Source organism: Lepisma saccharinum, chromosome 16 (assembly GCF_977018435.1).
Source record: "Lepisma saccharinum chromosome 16, izLepSacc3.1, whole genome shotgun sequence".
Taxonomy (NCBI): domain Eukaryota; kingdom Metazoa; phylum Arthropoda; class Insecta; order Zygentoma; family Lepismatidae; genus Lepisma; species Lepisma saccharinum.
In genome coordinates this window covers 4,405,051-4,413,247 of record NC_139244.1, presented here as the reverse complement: position 1 = coordinate 4,413,247, position 8,197 = coordinate 4,405,051, and the positions used below count along the sequence as shown (strand labels likewise).

Genomic DNA, 8,197 nt, shown 5'->3' with positions numbered 1-8,197 from the left:
AAACCGTAAACTCTTATTTTCAATATTATAAACATTAATATTATCGATTCATACATTACATACTTTACAGTAATGAATATAAAACCATATGCACAGCGTTTAGTACCTCTAATTACCTTCTATATACATATTTTTCATAAAATAAATAATTATATATTCATAAAAGTTATAAACATGCAAATACATAAATGTAAAGTAATCTAAGTACGTGCAAATTAGTTCTAAGTACATGCGAATTAATTAACACCCGTGCAAATTAGTTATAAGTACGTGCAAATTAATTGCGAATATTAAATAGTGATTGACTTTGTCGTATTCAACTTCTACTTGGAACATTTCTCATCCTTGTGTAATTTTATAATAACAGGATCATTGTTTGGAAGGACTTTCAACAAATTTCATACCAAAGTTGTAGCTAGAGAAAAATAACCACACTTTTTTTCTTCCAAGCATCTCCAAGCTAGGAATTTCCACTTCGAGCACAGCTCGTAATTTACAAAAAAATCTCCGAACACAAAATAATACAGCACTCGCAATTTGCCGTGTTATTCGCACAATATCTCTCTATAAACATTTTTTCAGTTAGATCATTCACTAATTAATATTATTATCGTCACTTAATTGCAGTGCCATACAGTGATGTTCAAATGTAAAAATAGTAACTTGAGCCCATATATTGCCCAAAATGCCTATATATTCCTGTTATTTGTTTATTTCACTTTAAAAGTTTTTTTTTCTTTAGGATTGAAATATGTTTGGGTGCGTGGGACCTTGTCTAGCTTTCCTTATGATAAACTGATATATTTGGCTTGGCGTTTCTTCCGCTTTCTTTAAATTATTTATGTCTTGGAAATCTCCTATAACGGCTGAGGATTCGACGTGCCAACCCCACGTCACCCCATTAACGGTTGAAGATCTCCACACCTAGGCAGGATTGTGGAAGGGAGACTGGCAGTCGGGAGATAGACCAAGGCCCTTTAAGGGCTGTCGAGCCATTGGTTAAATTTTTTTATTGGATTTAAGATTTTTATTGAATTTTTTATTGCATAGTAATTAGGATTATAAGATTCCTGTGATCAGATACGTATGCTTTCAGTACAGAGGTAGGTTTCAGTGCAATACAATCAATATACGTATATTGTACAGTGTAGTTAGTGCCTGTAATTGCCTGTTTGGACTGTCAGTGAGTATTTCGATTATTGGTCATTATGTATGCCTAAAATGTTTCAAAGGAGGTTCAAAATAATGTTTACTCTTTTAACAGTGGCGGCTATTAGGGGGGGCTTGGTTGTGTAGTTGCCCCCCTCACCCCACCTTTTGCCAATTTTGCCCCCGCACTATGGACTCTTAATGCTAAACATTGTCTACGAAGATAAAACTGTCGCTACTGCTTTGTTGGTTGATTTGGTGTTTTTAAGTCCACTTTATGCACAGTAAGGCTAATCGGGACTGTAACATCCGGACAGCGATTTCGATGCGAAGCGTGCAGGGAACATCAGATAATTTATTAAGCACGAGAGGCATACCGAGTTGTGTGTCTCGATTTAATAGCCAATAAATTTGAAGAAGAGATGTGATTTAAAAGAGAAACATCGCCATTGATTTGTAACTAAAACCGTTTCGTACGTTTCCTCTCGATTGAATAGTTAACGGCTTTTACGTTTTTTTTTTTTAATGTGAACTTATACATTGTTTACGTCGTGCTCGGCGGACATTACATCTGCTCTTGTGACTTAGAGCTCGCTTTTGATTGGTTATGCTACGTGAGATGCTAAGAATGATTGATTTGCTTTATTTTACTTCGCTCTTTCTGCCACTTTTGGCTGATTTGCGAAGATGGGGATGAGTGATGACATGATGAAATTGATGAATATACACTCACAAACATCCATGCCGGGATTCCAAACCGGTGCTAACCGCTCCGCTACGAGGGCCGGCGAGATGCTATCTGTGGAATATGCTATGGCATCACAATACTATTATAATTTCTTCACTTTACACGGTACAATTCGATCGTATCAGATAGGATAAGAAAAATGGCAAAGGATGTGTAATATTTTCGTCTAAAGTAGGATTAATACTTCATCACAGAGCCATGCAAATGAGTAACGTCTATGGTGACCAATAAAAACGTGTCTTCAGTCTGTGGCTCGACTTTATTTTGTAATCTTGGTCTTGGTTCTAATAATTGCACAGATTATAATTGCGCTTGAGTTGTGCTTGATGAGACCCAAGGTACCTTTATAAGGTAGGCCATTCCCGAGGTTCCGAGATTTTCTCCCATGATTCTGTGCGCGCTATGACGTCATTAAGCGGACAGAATGGAACTTACTTCGTTATCGTATACGGAAGCTTGAGATAAATGGGTCGATTATTTACTTATACACACTTTTTCTTGAATGCCGGTAGAATGAGAACAAATCAATTTGTTTGTGCTCTTGCCACGTGCAATAATAATAGAAGAAAATCGCCTGGAATAAAGTGATCATCGCTTCCCAAAAACTTGCTGTAGCAGGATTGATTCAATTTGTTCCTCCAAATTTCGGACTTACCCAGTGGTGCAACCACAGGGGAGGGCAGGGGCATTGTCCCCCAACCTTCGACGGAAGTCAATTCTAGGGGGGGGGGCAAACATTGATGGCCAAAGGCACCTGCAGGGGGCACAGAGGAGAAATTGCCCCCTTCTATTTCAAATTTTATGCAAATAAAAATACATTTCGTAAAATTTTCTTGCTCGCTTTCCTTGCAGTGCCAGCTTTTCTCAGTCTCGTCAAGTTCAGAGACGTAGCTAGGGGGCGTCGGGAGTCGGCCATGGGCTTCAAATAATCTAATTTTTTAAAAAAATGTGAAAGACAGAATGCCTTGGCGCCATGTGATATTATTTGTTCCTTATTAAATCAATATTGTTTTCAATTGCAAAAATTGGATCAAAAAATTTTCTTTCTCGCTTCGCTCGCAATATAATTGTTTTTTGTAATGTGATGTATTTAAATAATATGTTTTGTATATATGTAATGAAAAAACTTTGAATACGTACATAATTTAGTGTTAGCATCTTGCATATGTATTTTCTTATTTTATGTCGCTCCATGTTGCATATGTGTAAAACATATGAAAGTTATACATGTTATATGTACAAGAAAAATATCTTCGGCATGCATTTATCATTCATTTTCTGCCATTCAAAAATACAGTTTTTGTACTTGTTTTCAATTATTAGCTAATGTAAAATTTCTGGTGTTGAAAAAATATTTCAAATCGTTTGCAATATAATTAAGCCTTGTTTCCATATTAAAACCAATAAGAACTCTTCGTCCGAGGAAGACCCTGATAAAGGGTCGAAACGTTACGTGTTAAGTGTTTTTATCTTAATAAACTGTCTTGGTCAGCAACTTATTGGTTTCAAATAGTTTGTTCAAAATTAATGCTTTAGCACAGACATCTACCTCCCTTTTGCGTAATTTATGAGGATAATAACGTCTTTGATACTACTACTACTACCACTAGTAATAATAATGCCATTATTAATGTTATTATTATTACTATTATTATTATTGGTACGTTTATCCTGGTACTTTCTCCCTCCAGATAAAAATTTGTGGATGCGCCTCCGGCCTTATCTTCCACACTCGCCTTCCGTATCATCACGTATGCAACTTTCAAAAACCTTTACACAATCGGAACTCAGTTTCTAAGTATTGCTTCATTGAATATTGAGTGCAAGATAAGATTTATTAGCTTTGAAGTTGAAACATCGTCCGCGAAAATAATACTTTGAACATCTCGTAGGTAGCGAACACTAATTAACAATTGCACTGTTACTTTACTTTATGTGCGTTTGTTGAGAAATTGTGCTGAAAATATAATGTACGACTTACAGGACAGGCGTTTCTCCCCTGCACATCCTTTCAATCTTCTCGTCAATCAATGAGAAGAGCTGTCATGTAAATAATGACCAAAGAAGTTATTCAATCAGGCCCGTAGCCAGGAATTCTTTGTGGGGGGGGGGGGGGCGAAGTCAATCCTAGAGGTGGCAAATTTTTAATATATTGTGTCGCATTGGCACATATTATGGTAGGGTACACAGAGGCACTTGCCCCCTCCCCCAAAAGCTATAAGTAACAGAAAAGGGATAGTATCTTGAAACTGCAACGAAAAAAAAAAACTTCGAGCAACATCAAATAGCAATATTTCGATAATGTATGACCTTTCCAGGTTGCCAAAGAATATAAAGTTTAACATAACTTTAACATGCCTTCGTAAGTATTTCTCTTCTTATATATTATCAGCACACTATTCAAGAAAACAAAAACCTAATTTTGCCGGATCCTGTGGCTGAGTGGTTAGCACAAGGGTCCCGGGTTCGAATCCCGCTTAGCCATGGTTGTATGTGAATGTCCATTTATCGTTTTCATCATTTCATCACTCATTCCCATCTTCGTAAATTAGCTAAGAGGAACAAAACGCGAAGTAAAATCAAATAAATCAAATAAAAAACAAACAAAAAGAACTAATTTTATGTAGTGTAAACTGAAAAAATTAAGGGGGGGTCTCCAGCCCCCTGATCCCACCTTGGGTGCGCGCTATTAACAATAACAGGGTTATAGAACATTCTGTGTCTTGGCTCGAAAATTATTTATCTCAAATTATCATCACATTATTTAAGAAGCCATGAACCTAATTTTATGTAGCGTAATTTCCTGAATGGGGTGCTGGAGTCCCCTGATTCCCACCTTGCATACGTGCTTGACTCGATAATTATTTCTCTCCTTAAATTATCGTCACGTTATTTTATTTCCCACCACAAGAAACCAAAAACCTCATTTTAACTATTGTAAACCGCAAACTTTCGGAGGGTTCAAGCCCCCTAAGCTCCCCCTTGGATACGTGCCTGCTGCGATTGTCTCTTCATCAATTTAAACTAATCATCACTCATCCTGTTCGTCGCAATTAGCCAAAAGTGGAAGAAGACGCTAAATAACAAAAACAAATTTATCCTCATCTTGGCGATCAACTGGAGAATCTGAAAAGTAGCGTAAAAATATTAAAGGGAAATTCCAGGATATTCAGTAAAAAGTCATATCAGAATATGCCCGGACAAGAACTTTCCTTAGAATTAGACATTTAAAATAAATGCAATAGGTTAACTGGAAAGAAAAGCTGGCAGTGGACTACAGCCTACAGGGACAAGATATCACGCATATAATGTATGAAACATAAACTATGCATTGTTTCGGAATAAGTGTATTCTTCTATCGCGTATTTGATCTCTTGTTGTCAAATTAAATTAACAGCTTTGGTGTATAATATCAAAAGATGCATGAAAACACAGCGTTTCATGGGCCATCTGTTACATTCTACGCATAGCTTTCTTCCTCTCGTGTCCGCTTGGTGACGTCACAAGCTCTAGCCAATAACGTGCAAGTCGCGGAGTGGCCCCCTCTGGATGAGACCATGAACTGAACGTTATGTTAATGTAATAAGTGGTGTGTGAATATTCTTTGAATTTTGTCTAGTGTAATGGATAGGCCTCCTGAAGATAGGCCTGATGAAGAACGAGTAGGTGTATCGCTAATACTTTTAGCTCTCTTCTTTCCACCTCTTGCTGTGTACAACTACAAGAGGGACTGTGATTTTGACACCATACTAAACGCAATGGTCTACTTCATTAGTGCTAGACTGGCGACTCTGCATGCCTTGTGGCTTATAATCAGGAATGGATCAAATTGACATTAGGCTCATGAAAGATGCTTACCGGCTGATTGTAATCTGTTTAACTGGAATGTCATCATGCTTCCAAGTGGTTGTACTAAATTGTAATGGATTGCAAAGTATTTGTATAATAGAATAGTTAATACAAAATGGTTAATTGCACTAACTGTGCATGTGAATTAAAATATTGTTTATTTCTTGGAAATGTTTATAATGTTGGGAACAAACTTCAAGATTGCACGTGTAGTTGTAAAGAATTGTAGTCTCTAAGAAAATAGGAGAATTAGGTTACGATACACAAGTTTAAAATAGATTCACAGAACTAAGGAATGCAATTGAAGCATTTCAAATTTCACAAATATTTAACAGATTTAACCATGTTTAAAATTAATATACCGCTAAAAAGTATATCAAAACATAAATTTAATACACAATAGACCTTCTTATATTCATTATAATTGTAAATGTTCACGTTTACATTAATTATGATTATGAAATTATTCTTTCGTGATTGGTCTGGAAGTAACCTAACCTACAGGTTAGTTAAACTAGCATTTTTCAGTGCGATTCATTACCAGATATAGGAAAGGACGTTTCGTAGCAACTCTTCTGGCATAAGGGGCGGTGCCAAATGAAGAATGAGGGTCATGAGCCCCCTAAAATCTCCCTCCCTCCCGTACAGAGAAGACACTGGGGCATTCCTGCGTGACATTCACCCATACAATGTACGTTCTAGACATGCGATTAGATTAAAATATTCATAATGAACTGATTCCATAGAATTATGAAGTACTTTGTGGTGTCTGCTTACAAATGTAAAAACTTGAGTATGATGGCATACCCTGAATGCATGAAAATGTGTTACGTGTGTAACACGTAGCAAAGCCTTCATTTGTCTGTCAAGCATATAGGCTACAGATGCAACTATTTTTTGTTGGTGAAATATGCTAATTATATGCTTTTACAAACTTTTAAACCTTAATACAATTAAAAATATTAATAATTTCCAGATTAATTCATTTTATTATTTCCTTGGAGTATGACCACTTTTCGTGGAATACCCTAACTACAATAGTTACAATCATATGCAACTGCCCTACAGAATGTTAACAGTTTAAGGGGGAAACGCTTAAGTTTTAGATACGTTCATTCGTGGGACATTCCAGATATATTATTATTCTGAGTTGTTAGAAATTCGACTTTTTTTTTTAATATCATTCATTTTCCCCGCAACTTTGCGAAGTGGTTGAATTTATTGAAGGTGTGTGGGGGCAGAACCATATAGTTTTATATTGATTTGGGGGAGTAGCAAAATTGATACACATTATTGCTATTATTTATGAAGAAAATTGTGTGTGTGTACACTCTCACGCTTAGAAGACCCTTTTCTAAATCTGCCTCCCAGAATGCATTCATATACGCTCTTACACATGTCTACAACCTCTGCCTTACTCTTGTTCGGCCATATTGGATATTTTGGCGACAACATTTGACCTAGACATCAGTAACTTCTGAAGTATGCAACACTGCTTCCATATTCTGTTACGAAAATTCCAAGTTGCGATGGTAGAGTTGATATGTACCCACAAATTCAAGGGCGCCCGCAGGGGGCCACTTGCCCATTCCCCGAGATTTCCGGAATGAGTTCATGTAATTCGAATGGTGAAGTTCTAGCGATATTTTACAACAAAAAATATTGTTTACTGTGACCTACAGGCAGGGCCGGATTAAGACGAAATTGGGCCTGATGCTACATACCGTCGATTTTTTTGTATACAACTAACTTTCAAGGTGAAAATTTTGCTACCTATGTCTAGGCGTCCGAAATTGGGGCTCCAAATTTCATTCTAAGATTTATTTTCAGTTTAATATAGCAAAAGAAAACTGTTCAGCTTTCGGAAAATTCTCGTCTGTTTTCATCTGGGCCTATTTCAGGAAGGGGCCTAATGTTGCAGCATCAATAGCACCCATCTTGATCAGGCCTTGCCTACAGGCCGTAAGTTGTAGCAATTATTATTATTATTATTATTATTATTATTATTATTATTTTACAGTACCCTTCGGTACCATGGATCAGAGGTAGAAAGAAGGACAGTAGATTAAGTGGTCTCTGACTGTGATTGATATCTGTGTATTGTGAAAAAGTACAAAGAGACAGAGAACTGTTCATCAACAAAGTGATAGATGTTTATTGAAAGGAAGAAGGCGAATCTAGTTTCCAACTAAATTCAGTAGTAGACTCGGGTCTAAACTTGTATACAACCCCAAAGTATTTTCAATTCAATTTCACTTTTATGATTTGCAAAGTAATAGTAGTAAATAATAATAATAATAATAATAATAATAATATCAATAAAAATAAAGCAATAATAATAATAAAAGTTTTAATGACTTTGCTCCCCCCCGAGAAAAATCCTGCAGGCGCCCTTACACATATTCCATGCATTAAAACTTTGTTGCAGTGTGATCTTCCTATAGTTTTGTC

The 8,197-nt window shown here is 36.4% G+C and overlaps 1 protein-coding gene across 1 annotated transcript in view; it reads right to left on the bottom strand.

The window, feature by feature from the left end:
• Positions 1–8,197, bottom strand: part of fusl (transmembrane protein fuseless) — a 362,638-nt gene that overhangs the window by 242,080 nt on the left and 112,361 nt on the right. The window lies entirely within an intron of this gene.